General features: G+C 38.3%; 1 protein-coding gene and 1 non-coding gene across 2 annotated transcripts in view; one reads left to right on the top strand and one right to left on the bottom strand.

The window, feature by feature from the left end:
* The window catches only part of DNAJC22 (DnaJ heat shock protein family (Hsp40) member C22), a 90,569-nt gene that overhangs the window by 51,715 nt on the left and 25,099 nt on the right, over positions 1 to 13,755 (top strand). The window lies entirely within an intron of this gene.
* LOC112678341 (U6 spliceosomal RNA) lies at positions 4,946 to 5,052 on the bottom strand. The gene has a single exon (XR_003147521.1). It is a non-coding gene; the product is annotated as a U6 spliceosomal RNA (small nuclear RNA).

The raw sequence follows: 13,755 nt of genomic DNA, 5'->3' as shown, positions 1-13,755 counted from the left end.
GGCTGCAGGCGGCGCTAAACCGCTGCGCCACCGGGGCTGCCCTGACTTTAATTTTTTAAAAAGATTTTATTTATTTGAGATAGAGTGAGAGAGCATGGGCAGGGGGAGGGGCAGAAGGAGAGGGAGAAGCAGACTCCCCACTGGGCAGGGACTCAGCCTTTTGAGGCTCCATCCCAGGTCCCCAGGATCACCACCTGAACTGAAGGCAGATGCTCAACTGACTGAGCCACCCAGGTGCCCTTAACTTTAATTTAAAAAGTATGTTTCACTACTGTCTCCCCATAGTATAGAATAGGGACTGGTAAGCCAAAAATGTAAATAAACTTGAATTAGAACACAGCCATGCTCATACATTAGTGTATTGTCTGTGGCTGCTTTCACACTCCCAACAGCAGAGTTGAGTATTGTGACAGAGACTGTAAGGCTTTAGACCATAGGCTGTAAAGCCTACAATATTTGCTGCCTGGCCCTTTATTGAAAAATTTTTTTTGCTGACCTTTGGGCTAGAACAATATCTGGCACATAGTAGGTGATTGAAGGAACAGAAAGTAAATGCTGAGTGGCAGGGTCCAAATTGTAAATTGCTAGTGAGGATATGGGTTAATATTTCAAAAGTTGTTACTAGATTTTAATAATTAGGATAATTTGGGAATATGTTAACCATAATAACTTATTTAAGCTGAAATTCTTGAATTTATTGCAGGCATTACTACTTGATAGCAGAGATGGGCCAACTTTTTGAGGGCTACACCTAAATTGGAGATGATAGTGTTCCAAAGGCACAAGATCCTTTTAAAAATTAGCTTTTACATGGTGTTACAGAAAGAACTCTAAATAATAAATTGGTAGTAGTTGTTGGTTGCATGCTGTGAAAAATATGAACCTAAATAAATGTGTACAGTTTTCAATCACTTATGTGAAAGGTGGACATATAGAATAGATAATAATACATTGTGTTTGAGTTTGGAGTACACTTTTGGGTTGTAAGTGGATTAGCCTGAGTATTCTAGGTACTTCTAAAAGTGTTTTTAAGTAGCACAGTAAAACTAAACTGCAAAACCCAGATCAGAAGAATTTGGAAAATTGTATTGCTTCTGGCATCCTGTCTTTGTCCAAATCTTAACCTTTTTGTTTTATTTATTTTTAATTTTTTTTTTTTTTGAGAGAGAGAGAGAGAGAATGAATCATAAACAGGTTCCCTGTCTAGCATGGAGCAGGACATGAGGCTTGATCTCACAGCCCTGAGATTATGACCTGAAATGAAATCAAGAATTGGATGCTTAACTGACTGAGCCACCCAGGTACCCCCCAAATCTTACCTTTTAAAAACTAAATCTAAAAAAAAACAAAAACAAAACAAAACTAAATCTAAGGAATAAATAATGTTAGTCATGCAAATCACCCATGTGGAGGGGTGGAGAAGATTTTAGAAATATTCTAGTTTTATTTAAGATTTTTTATTTATTCATGTGAGACATAGAGAGGCAGAGACACAAGGCAGAGGGAGAAGCAGACTCCTCGCAGGGAGCCTGATGTGGGACTCGATCCCGGGACCTGGGATCACACCCTGAGCCAAAGGCAGATGCTCAACCACTGAGCCACCCAGCAGTCCCATAAGAAGTATTCTAGTTTTGGGCAGCCCTGGTGGCACAGCGGTTTAGCACCGCCTACAGCCCGGAGTGTGATCCTGGAGACCCGAGATTGAGTCCCACGTTGGGCTCCCTGCATGGAGCCTACTTCTCCCTGTGCCTGTCTGTCTCTGCCTCTCTCTCTCTCTGTGTCTCTATGAATAAAAAAAAGAAGTATTCTAGTTTTAAAAGGCCTTTACTGTTTAGTTGAGCTAAGTATAGACTATGTTCGACTGTATACTGTCTGCTTAGAAAACAAATATAATTTAAGCAAATAATAAAGAATTATGAAATCAGGGCTGGAAGAAACTTCATTCAGTATACATTTGAATGCACCATAGCCACTTTATTAGACTGGGTTGCAGAGGTATTGAATAAGAGTTGTTGCCCTCATGAGACTTAGTGTCTAATCCTCCTCCACAGACTCTACCTCATCTCATTTTATGTTGTATATTGGAATGTAAAGCTTGAGAGAGCAAGTACTTTCCCCAGGGTTGTGTAGCTCGTTACTGGTAGAATGGAACTAGAATGCAAATTTCTTATATGGGAGATAAAGGCAAAATATTGATTCATTTATGTACAATTTTGATAGTCACTATTGTGTTTATCACTGTACTAGGTACTGGGAGATAATGGTGGTAAGTAGAAAGGCACATTTTTTTTTATGTAAAGCTTAAAAGGAATTTTTTTTTTTTTTTTGGAGGGGAATCCAGAATGTTTTCTACTCTGTTTACAGTCTTTAGTCTCATGAGAAGGTTGGGGGCTCTTCTATATTCATTCTTCAGTGTGACTAAGTTCAGTAAGTTTAGTGTTTTTCTGACACTCAAAGTCAGTTTTATTGAAAGACTGAGACTTACATGAGGAAGGAAGAGTGAAGTAGTTATGGATTCTCTGTGGGAAGTGACCTTTATTTATTTCAAGATTTGTAAAGGGCCTAAACTTTTGCCCTGTGAGTAAGAAAGAACCTTTTTCTTTTAAATGGCTATGCTATTAGAACCCAGAACCCAGGCTGATATTTAAAATCAGCCATATTGTGGGTTAAAGAGACTTTTGCACACTGACTTTCTCTTTCCTTTTAGTTACCCAAACTTTGGGTATATGTAATACTCAGTAAAAGAATCACATCTAAAGCAGAACACATTTTTATTCTTTAAAATTTCTTCTCAAACTGATTATTATATTTGATTTTTCTCTTTCCAGTGATTGCTTGCTAAAAAAAATCAAACATTTGACAGTCTAGGAAAGAGTGAAAAAGGTTAATTAAACTGCTGCTAAATAATTTAGGATGTTTTAAGTTATTTGGTGGCATAGATGATTAAGGCTTTTTTCCTTAAAATGTCTGGTTGGGAATGCTTTTACAATGGAGAGTTTTCAGAGTAAGCTACCTTCACCTCAGGCCTCCTTGCTCTTCCTGTTCCAGAGTATTTTCTTCCATTCTGCTGGGACCAATTAGTTCTTGGCTCATCAGTTCTTTTAGTTTCTCTGTTGAAGATGAGCTTAACCATGTTTATAATCTGTGAACATTAAATTCCCTGCCAGTGATCTAAACCACATTGAATTTAAGTATTTTCAAATGTAGGTGATTTATTTTCTCTGAATTTAGATCATAGCATTTATTTATTTATTTATTTATTTATTTATTTATTTATTTTATTTTATTTTATTTTATTTTAAGATTTATTTATGATAGACATAGAGAGAGAGAGAGGCAGAGACACAGGAGGAGGGAGAAGCAGGCTCCATGTCGGGAGCCCGACATGGGACTCGATCCTGGGACTCCAGGATCGTGCCCTGGGCCAAAGGCAGGCGCTAAACCGCTGAGCCACCCAGGGATCCCCTAGATCATAGCATTTAAAAATGAAAAGACCTGGGGCATCTGAGTGGCTCAATCGGTTGAGTGTCTGACTCTTGATTTTTTTTTTTTTAAGATTTTATTTATTTATTCATGAGGGACAGAGAGAGAGGCAGAGATGTAGGCAGAGGGAGAAGCATGCTCTTTGTGCGAAGCCTGATGTGGAACTTGATCCCGGACCCCAGGATCACGCCCTGAGTCAAAGGCAGACGCTCAACCGCTAAGGCATCCACGCATCCCTGACTCTTGATTTCGGATCAGGTCACAATCTCAGGGTCATGAGATCGAGCCCTGTGTCAGACTCTGTGCTCACCGCAGAGTCTGCTTGAGATTCTCTCTCCTTCCTCTGCTTTCCCCATGCTTGTGCTCCATACATATATACATACATACATACTTTAAAAAAGCCAAAGAGACCTTAGAAATAGTGGTTATTACATACTGGTGATGATTATTCTAGTTCTGTTGCAGGTATAACCACATTTTAAGACACTACAAGTTAGTGTTATGTTTAGAGAAGGTAGTATGACTACAAGTCTCAATCATTTCAAAAATACTTGTAAAATAGCTGAAATAGTATGCTAGTAAGAAACATGGACCGTGTGTGTAAATTTAAGTAATTTCAAATAACACTTAAAGCTAGATTGGCATGCAATTTGAAACATAATTGTCACATTTTAATTGTGTATGTGTTAGTCATAAAATAGCTTGTACCATGATCAAATCCAATAGTTCAGTGGATGCTGGAAAGGAGGAGGAGCTGGATGAGCTGAAGATGTTGTTTGATGTCATTTGGTTGGTATATATAGCAAGGCAGGCTAAGTTTGACCTTTCAGCATTTCAGGCTGGGGTCTCCAGGCATGCTGTTGCAGTTATCTGTTGCCAAAGAACAAAACCATTTCCAACTTGGTGTAAAACTCTCAAGGTTCTACGTATTGACTAGGCTTATCGAAGTGATTTTTGCATAAGTTCTTTCACACACTTGTAGTCTGATGGGCCTTGTGTTTTCTCAAAGGCTTCCTTCTAGACTCAGATGTCTGGCACTTGAGCAGTGAAGTTCAAATAACTAGGAGCTGAATAACTCTTTGAACATCACTATCTCTATTTCTTTGTAGTCCCAGCATAGGAGCTTCATAGTAGCCAGACTTCTTACATGGAGGCTTAGGGTTCCAAAAGCACTTGATCTGAATAAGAGAGCCAGAAGGGAGGTGTATTGTCTTTTATGACCTAAATTCAGAATCAGTGTCATTTCTACTGCATTTTATTCATTAGAAGTGAGTCATTAAGGCCAACCCATATTCAAAGGAAAGGGAATTAGACTCCACCTCTTTTTGGGAAGAGTGTCAAGAATATGCAGACATATTTCAAAGCCACTTCAGTTGTTCTGGCCACAAATTATTTACATTCCTCCCAAGTGCAAAACACACCCCACTTACCCCTTCTCAGAGAGTTTTTTTGTTTTGTTTTGTGTAAATATGAACACTTCATGAATGTGTATGTCATCCTTGTGCAGGAGCCCTGCTAATCTGCTCTGTATTATTCCAGGTTTAGTGTATGTGCTGCCAAAGTGAGCACTAGGAGGGGTCTTACCTAATAATACAGCATCAGGTTCAGGCTTGAGGTCTAGGATCTTATCACCTAAATCAGATCCAGGTGCAGGTAGGCTATTTGGATATAGCTCCTTGTGTATAGCTCCCCGGGTACCATTGCTTTCACTTTGAAGACTTGTAAGCCAAAGAGCTATGTTATCTCTCCCACCCGGTATGCAATGGTGGACAGGCATAAGATAACCATTATGGGCACTGCTCTTCAAAAATAAAGAAAAATATAAGGAACACAATAGTTGCTGGTCCACAGCAAATCTGAAATCCAGCCAGGCCTGTATTATGACTTCTTTGATTAGGGCTCAGCTGTATTGCCTAGGAACCATCCTTCATAGCTCTTGGTTTTGCCCTCTCAATTATTGTTCCTTTTCCATAAAATGTATTCTTTGTCTGCAGATGAGTAATTTCCTAAACCATAGGATTTGAGCATGAAGGGGGTGTGTGTCCCAAAAACCTCTTTTCATTTTGTATTGTCTTTTTTAGTACAAGATGACAATATTTCTCAACACAGAATTCTCTGTGAATCTATTTGAGAGGTTCACTCTGTTAGACAAAAGCCGCGCTTACACAATGATATAAGCCTTTCTCCACCTTAGCCTCGCAGAAGAGGAAAAAGTTTTCCTTGACCCTCCCTCTTAAGATCGCTGAATGGGTCTGAAAATTAAACTGGCAAAGATTAAAAGGAGAAAAGCATACACGTTTATTTAATATAAATTTTATGTGACAGTGAAGCCTTTATTAGTAAATGAAGACCTGAAGAAATGTTTATTTTTTAAGTTTTAATTTTAATTCCAGTTAACATATGGTGTAATATTAGTTTCAGATGTACAATTTGGTGATTCACCCCTTCCATACATCACCTGGTGCTCACAGCAAGTGCACTCCTTAATCTCCATCACCTATTTCACCCATCCCCCCATCCAGCTCCCTTCTGGTAACCATCCATTTGTTAAGAGTCTATTTCTTGGTTTGCCTATTTTTTCCCCTATGCTCATTTGTTTTGTTGCTTACATTCCACATATGAGTGAAGTCATATGGTATTTGTCTTTCTCTGACTTAGTTCACTTAGCTTAATGCTCTGTAGCTCTATCCACATTGTTGCAAATGACAAGATTTCATTCTTTCTTATGGCTAATATTCCATTGTGTGTATGTATGTACAGCTTCTTTATCCATTCATCTATTGATGGACACTTGGGCTGTCTCCATAGTTTGGCTGTTGTAGATAATGTTGCTATAAACATTGATTGGGGTGCATGTATCTTTTTGAATTAGTATTTTTGTGTTTTTTGGGTAAATACCTAGTGGTGTAATTGCTGGATGGTAAGGTAGTTCTATTTTTAACATGAAGAAATGTTTAAACCTGAGTGTTTTTATGCTAGGCTTAATGAAGAGTGGGCAGTTGTGGAGAAATGTAGTAAGACAAAGAGAATGAGGAAAGTGTAGTAAGCTGGGGGAAATTTAGCAAGCTCTGTTAGGATTCTTCTCTATGTCCCTTTGCCTTTGGAGATTAAGAATGCTCCCTTCTGGGCAGGCAGCCCAGGTGGCTCAGCGGTTTAGCGCCGCCTTCTGCCCAGGGTGTGATCCTGGAGACCCGGGATCGAGTCCCACATCGGGCTCCCTGCATGGAGCCTGCTTCTCCCTCTGCCTGTGTCTGTGCCTCTCTCTCTGTGTGTCTCTCGTGAATAAATAAATTATATATATGTATGTATATATATATATATATATATATATACATATATATATATATATATATATAAAGAATGCTCCCTTCTTGCAGGTACAGGGAGGGCACCTCTCATATGACCTATTTCAGGGGAGAAGAGCAGTGGAAAGGCCCGAGTGACTTTCCTGCTTCTGCCATTTTCTCAAGCTTCTTCAGCTTAAAATACTCAATATGCCACAGTACCTTATTTTGGGGTCGAATGTCCTAAACCCTCTCAGCTCCATTTAAAGTTTTTGTGGGAAAACACCTTTAAGATTTTTTTTTAAAGATTTTATTTATTCACAAAATACAAAGAGAGAGAGACAGAGAGACAGAGAGACAGGCAGAGAGAGAAGCAGCCTCCAGGCAGGGAGCCCGACATGGGACTCGATCCCGGGACTCCAGGATCACGCCCTGGGCTGAAGGCGCCAAACTGCTGAGCCTCCCAGGGATCTCCCACCTTTAAGATTCTTAGACAGCTTTTTGTTTGAAAGGAATTATGAGGCACCACCTTATATTGAATCTCTTTGGATATTTGACCTACCTACACTAGGGTTGGTCACCTATTACCAGTGAGTTAAGATGTGTTTTTACATTTTTAAAGGGTTGTTAAAAAAAAAAAAAAAAAAGAATGTTCAACAGAGACTGTATATGGCCCTCAAAGCCTAAAATATTTATTTTTGCCTTTATAGAGTTTGCCTATCCTTGGTCTGAATAAAAGTTTAATCTTAGGCCATGTGTCCCTGACACTGTCTTGGATTTGGTCTTTCTCCGGAGGGCATTTCTTTTTATAAAAAAAGATTTTATTTATTTATTCATGAGAGAGAGAGAGAGAGGCAGAGACACAGGCAGAGGGAGAAGCAGGCTCCACGCAGGGAGCCTGACGTGGGACTCGATCCCGGGTCTCTAGGATCACACCCTGGGCTGAAGGTAGCACTAAACCACTGAGCCACCCAGGCTGCCCCAGGAGGGCATTTCTTAATTTGAGAAATGTTTGCTATTTGGAAGTAAGGAATAGTTTATTTTTGGACCTAGCAAGTTCTGACTCCTTTATATTTCCTCTATATTCTTTTTGAAAATATGTGATTTCTTCTTTTTCTCATCTCTCTCTACCTGTACTTTATGATACTTAGCAAAAAAAAATAGTTGGTACTTCTGATATGCTGCCTGGAAATCTTACCCATATTCATAAGTTCATTGATTATATTTTCTCTTTTCAACATGATTTCAGGTGACAGTTTTGCTAAACTTTCCACTTATCTAATAGGATTTTCCTTTTTTTCCACTTCCAGTGATACTTTTCTCACTTTTTTTTAAAAAAAGATTTTATTTATTTATTCATGAGAGACACAGAGAGAGAGAGGCAGAGACATAGGCAGAGGGAGAAGCAGGCTCCCTGCAGGGAGCCTGATGTGGGACTCCGACCTAGGACTGCAGAATCATGACCTGATTCAAAGGCAGACACTCGACTGCTGAGCAATGGTGCCGCTTGCTTTTCTCACTTTCTCTTCTTTTCTTTTCTTTTCTTTTCTTTTCTTTTCTTTTCTTTTCTTTTCTTTTCTTTTCTTTCTTTTCTTTTCTTTCCTCTTTCTTTCTTTCTTTCTTTCTTTCTTTCTTTCTTTCTTTCTTTCTTTCTTTCTTTCTTTCTTCCTTTCTTTCCTTTCTTTCCTTTCTTTCCTTTCTTTCCTTTCTTTCCTTTCTTTCCTTTCTTGATTTTATTTATTCATTCATGAGAGAGGCAGAGACAGGCAGAGGGAGAAGCAGGCTCCATGCAGGGAGCTCAACATGAGACTTGATCCCAGGTTTCCAGGATCAGGCCCCGGCCAAAGGCGGCGCTAAACCGCTGAGTCAACTGGGCTGCCCTCTCACTTTCTTTTAAGCTAAGGATGGGCAACTTTATTCTGTCAGGGGCCAGACAATACATATTTTTGGCTTTGGGGACCATGGGGTCAGTGGCACATCTAGTTAGCTTTGCTGTTGTAGTGAGGAGGCAAAAACAAACAATATATAAATAAATGGGTGTGGCTGTGTTTCAGTAAAACTTTATTTATACCAAAGCAGCAATTGAATTTTGCAGGTAGTTTATGGTTTGCCAATCCCATTTGTCTTTGTTTTTAAAGACTTTATTTATTCATTTGTGAGAGACACACAGAGAGGCAGAGACATAGGCAGAGGGAAAAGCAGGCTCCATCCCAGGACCCCAGGATCGTGACCTGAGCCAAAGGCAGACACACACTCAACCACTGAGCCACCCAAGGGCCCCCCACCCCCTGACCCTGTTTTAAGTGTTTATTGATAGCTTCCTTGAGGCTTTTCCTAACAGTGACACTAAGATCCTTCAGGCTCTCACTAACACTTTTAGCCTTTTCTGGCTTTTTCCTGCCACCTGATCCAGAAGCCAAATGTTTACATTTTTTGGAAGCAACCCTATAACCAAAATCTGTTTTGGTTTTCTATTGCTGCATAATATACCATACTAAACTTAGTGGGATAAAATAACAGTCCTTTTTTTTTTTTTTTTTTTTTTTTAATCTTTTATGATTCTGATGTTTGAACTTGGCTAGGCAGTTTCTTCTCAGGGTTTCTCATGTGGATGCAATTAGATGATAGCTGGGGCTGGAATCATTTAAAAAGCAAAAAGCTTCCTCTCTTACACAGTTGGAGGCAGATGGCAGTTGGGCCTGGAGTCATCTCCAAGTATTCCTCATTCACATATCAGGTGGCTGAGCTAGGAAGATTCCACCAATTTCTTGGATGGCTCTATAATCCTCTGACTCCTCATCCTTTACTCCAGCATGAGGGTTTTAGGGTACCTGGATATCTTACATGGTGATTCTGGAGTCCAAAGTTGTCCTCAGAGAGTACCAGGAAGAAGTTTTATCATCTTTTATGACCTAACTTTTTTTTTTTTTTTTTTTAAGATTTCATTTATTTATTCATGAGAGACACAGAGAGAGAGGCAGAGACACAGGTAGAGGGAGAAGCAGGCTCCATGCAGGGAACCTGACATGGGACTCGATCCCGGGTCTCCAGGATCACACCCCGGGCTGCAGGCGGCGCTAAACCGCTGCACCACGGGGGCTGCCCCAATTTTTTTTTTTTTTTTAAGATTTTACTTATTTATTCATGAGAGACAGAGAGAGAGAGAGAGAGAGAGAGAGAGAGAGGCGCGCAGAGACACAGGCAGAGGGAGAAGCAGGCTCCATGCAGGGAGCCCGATGTGGGATTCTATCTATCATCAGTATCCAGGATCAGGCCCTGGGCTGAAGGCGGCACTAAACCGCTGAGCCACCCGGGCTGCCCTATGACCTAACTTGTGAGGTTATTCAGTGTCCCTTCTATTTCATTCTTTTCATGGGCAGGAGAATTAGACTCTACATTTGATGGGAGTAGGATCGAAGAATGTACGAACATGTTTTAAAACACAAAATACCCCACACATACACCTATAAAAGGTTTGGAAGCCCCCCCCCCCAAAAAAAAAAGTTTGGAAGCTGGAATATAGAAGATTATACTTGTTAGAACAGGCTTTCTTTTCCTTGTTCATGGGGGTAGAGGTAGATTACCTTCATTTAATGTTTGAGAATGGAGGTGTGGAATAGCATGGAGGAGACATCACAGCAATAAACACCTCTTTTCTTTAGAGAAGGAAACAAATGACTGTCTTTTAGAAATAGGACCTGGAAGCTTTGGACTTGGCATTCTTTTTATTTTTTTGTATAAGAGAAGGCATAATGGTGCTTCCATCCCAAAGGAAGAAACAAAAGAAACAAAGAAGAAAAACTATCAGACTTTGGAAAATTCTACCATTTATAGATTTGTTTGAGTCTCCGGGTAGCATTTTTATAAGGATTAAATAGTATGTTTGACTGTCATTTCCAATTTCAGTTGAGTTTGTTTAGCTAGCTTTCTTAATGCTGGCAGGGATACTTCTAAGGGAAAATTTATATATCATGAGAGATTCATCCAAATTCTCTGATGATCTGAAACAAGATAGGAAGTTGTTATAGAATTAACTACCTGCTATATTACTCTTCCCACTTCTGGAGAAGAAATGCCTGTATTTAATCATTTACCTGTTTTATTTTTCTTGGTTGTCAGGTTTATATAGGTTATTGAATTGGGGGTAGAGAGAAAAAGCTTTTAAGTGAGTCAGTTGTTTTTTTTTTTTACTTGGTACTTGAAAGATACTTTTACAAAGCTTTAATAGAGTCCTCTAAAAATGTGCCAATTGGTAGCAATAAAAGAACCTTCAGACTAGTCAGAAAATAAAATTTTGGAATGAGTTACATTCCCCAAAATGGGAGGACAGTACATATCTATTTTGAACTCCTAAAAATGGTCAAGACTTCTCACTATAGTCCTTTAACTTTAGTTGCAACTTGGAAGAGGCAACATGTCCTTTTGGGATTAGCCTTCTATAACTCTTTCACTTGTTTTGTTTGTCCACATTCTCATTTTCCCCCCCACTTGATATGCATTATCAAATGAAAGGTACCTGTTGGTTTGGAGGGAGTAGAAGTGAGGGGAAGAAAGAGTTAATTTTTCATGCTTTTAAATTCGTTAATATTACTTAACTAATTTCAACTAGATGAAAACTTATCTTTTAAAATATTTAATGGATGATACACTGCATGCATTATGCATTAATTTTGAGAATTATAATATAGTAGTGTGGATTTATGAATGACATGGACAGCAAATTATTTCCAACCTAAATTGCCCTGTTCATTTTTGGACAGAATAATTACTTGCTAGAGCAATATTTTTCAGGCATGCTATAAGCCAAGAGAGTAGTTTGGAAGGATCTGAATGAATGCTGAGTATAAAAATTTTTGGTACAAGTTGGTTTTACTCTTTCTTAGAGTGTCGGGATTAGTTTGATCCTGTGTGAGGAATAAAGCTGTTTTGTGAAATCCATAATTCCATAGAGACTGGTAGTATTAGAGATATTTTTAATTTGGATCTTAGAAAGCCAGAAGATCTGAGCACTAATACACCTTTTCCTAATGTATGAATGAGTTCAAAGCATGTTATTGACTTAATGTTTAGCTTGGGTATTGATTTCTGGTTTTGTGTTTTTAAGCAGTATGTATATATTTGAATCAAGTTAATTTTTATTTAATCATTTTGTCCTTTTAATGTGACACATATCAATAGAAGACAACTATTTTGAAAATAACAGATGTAGTTAATATTCTTAACGATTGTACAGGTGTTGACTGGCAAAATCTTTTGGATTAGTAAAAGCATTTGTCAGATGTAGACTTTTAATTCATTGTAAAAATGTACCATCTATTTTATTGGTGACTGTAATTAACGAAAGTAGTTCAGACAAAAGATTCTAAGTATTTCTGAAATGATGAACCTTTTGTTTTTTTTTTAGATAGTGCTGTATTTTACACTATGCATCAGGGGGAAAAGGCAGTCAATATCATTCAAATAATTTTTTTTGTCAGTTATGGGTCTTTCAAGAATGACCAACTTTAACAATGGCTTGTTCTCAGAGTCTTAAAAAAGCATGTTTTATCTGGCCTTCCTTAAAAAAAAAAATACACACACACACACATATATACATACATAAGTATATGTGAGAGTAGAAAAGGATGTTTCCCTTCCTTGAGCTTTTGCATTAAAATTTTCACTTTCCATAGTATCTACTACATACTGTATGAAATTCATCATTAAAGGATTAAAAATTAAGCAAATCATGATTTTCACACAAATATAAAAAGCACATGTATAAGATGTTAACTCATTAATTAATTGGAAAAACCTATAAGATGCTAAAAGTGGTTAAGAAGAATTTAAGTACCACACATATATAGAATCAAGAATGCTGAAATGAATTTACAAATTGATGCAAAACTGGCTTTATTTTACAGGGGCATGAGGGAAATCATTCCTCTCTCTACTGGACAGAATTTATTTGGAGTAGATAATGCCAATTCCATATCCTCCCTTCTGTGGGTTCAACTATCCAAGTAAAAAGTATTTAGAATGGGAAGTTGCTAGTTATAATAAATTAATATGTACTTTTAAGAACTACATTCTCACTGGTGTGAGGTGGTATCTCATTGTGGTTTTGATTTGTATTTCCCTGATGGCAAGTGATGCAGAGCATTTTCTCATGTGCATGTTGGCCATGTCTGTCTTCCTCTGTGAGATTTCTGTTTATGTCTTTTGCCCATTTCATGATTGGATTGTTTGTTTCTTTGGTGTTGAGTTTAAGAAGTTCTTTATAGATCTTGGAAACTAGCCCTTTATCTGATACGTCATTTGCAAATATCTTCTCCCATTCTGTAGGTTGTCTTTTAGTTTTGTTGACTGTATCCTTTGCTGTGCAAAAGCTTCTTATCTTGATGAAGTCAAGATTTTTGCTTTTGTTTCTCTTGCCTTCCTGGATGTATCTTGCAAGAAGTTACTGTGGCCAAGTTCAAAAAGGGTGTTGCCTGTGTTCTCCTCTAGGATTTTGATGGGATCGTGTCTCACATTTAGATCTTTCATCCATTTTGAGATTATCTTTGTGTATGGTGAAAGAGAGTGGTCTAGTTTCATTCTTCTGCATGTGGATGTCCAATGTTCCCAGCACCATTTATTGAAGAGACTGTCTTTCTTCCAGTGGATAGTCTTTCCTCCTTTATCGAATATTAGTTGACCATAAATTTGAGGGTCCACTTCTGGATTCTCTATTCTGTTCCATTGATCTATGTGTCTGTTTTTGTGCCAGTACCACGCTGTCTTGATGACCACAGCTTTGTAGTACAACCTGAAATCTGGCATTGTGATGCCCCCAGCTATGGTTTTCTTTTTTAAAATTCCCCTGGCTATTCGGGGTCCTTTCTGATTCCACACAAATCTTAAAATAATTTGTTCTAACTCTCTGAAGAAAGTCCATGGTATTTTTATTGGGATTGCATTAAACGTGTAAATTGCCCTGGGTAACATTGACATTTTCACAGTATTAATT

Source organism: Canis lupus, chromosome 27, assembly GCF_003254725.2.
Source record: "Canis lupus dingo isolate Sandy chromosome 27, ASM325472v2, whole genome shotgun sequence".
Classification (NCBI taxonomy): Eukaryota; Metazoa; Chordata; class Mammalia; order Carnivora; family Canidae; genus Canis; species Canis lupus.
This window is presented reverse-complemented; position numbering and strand designations above follow the sequence as displayed.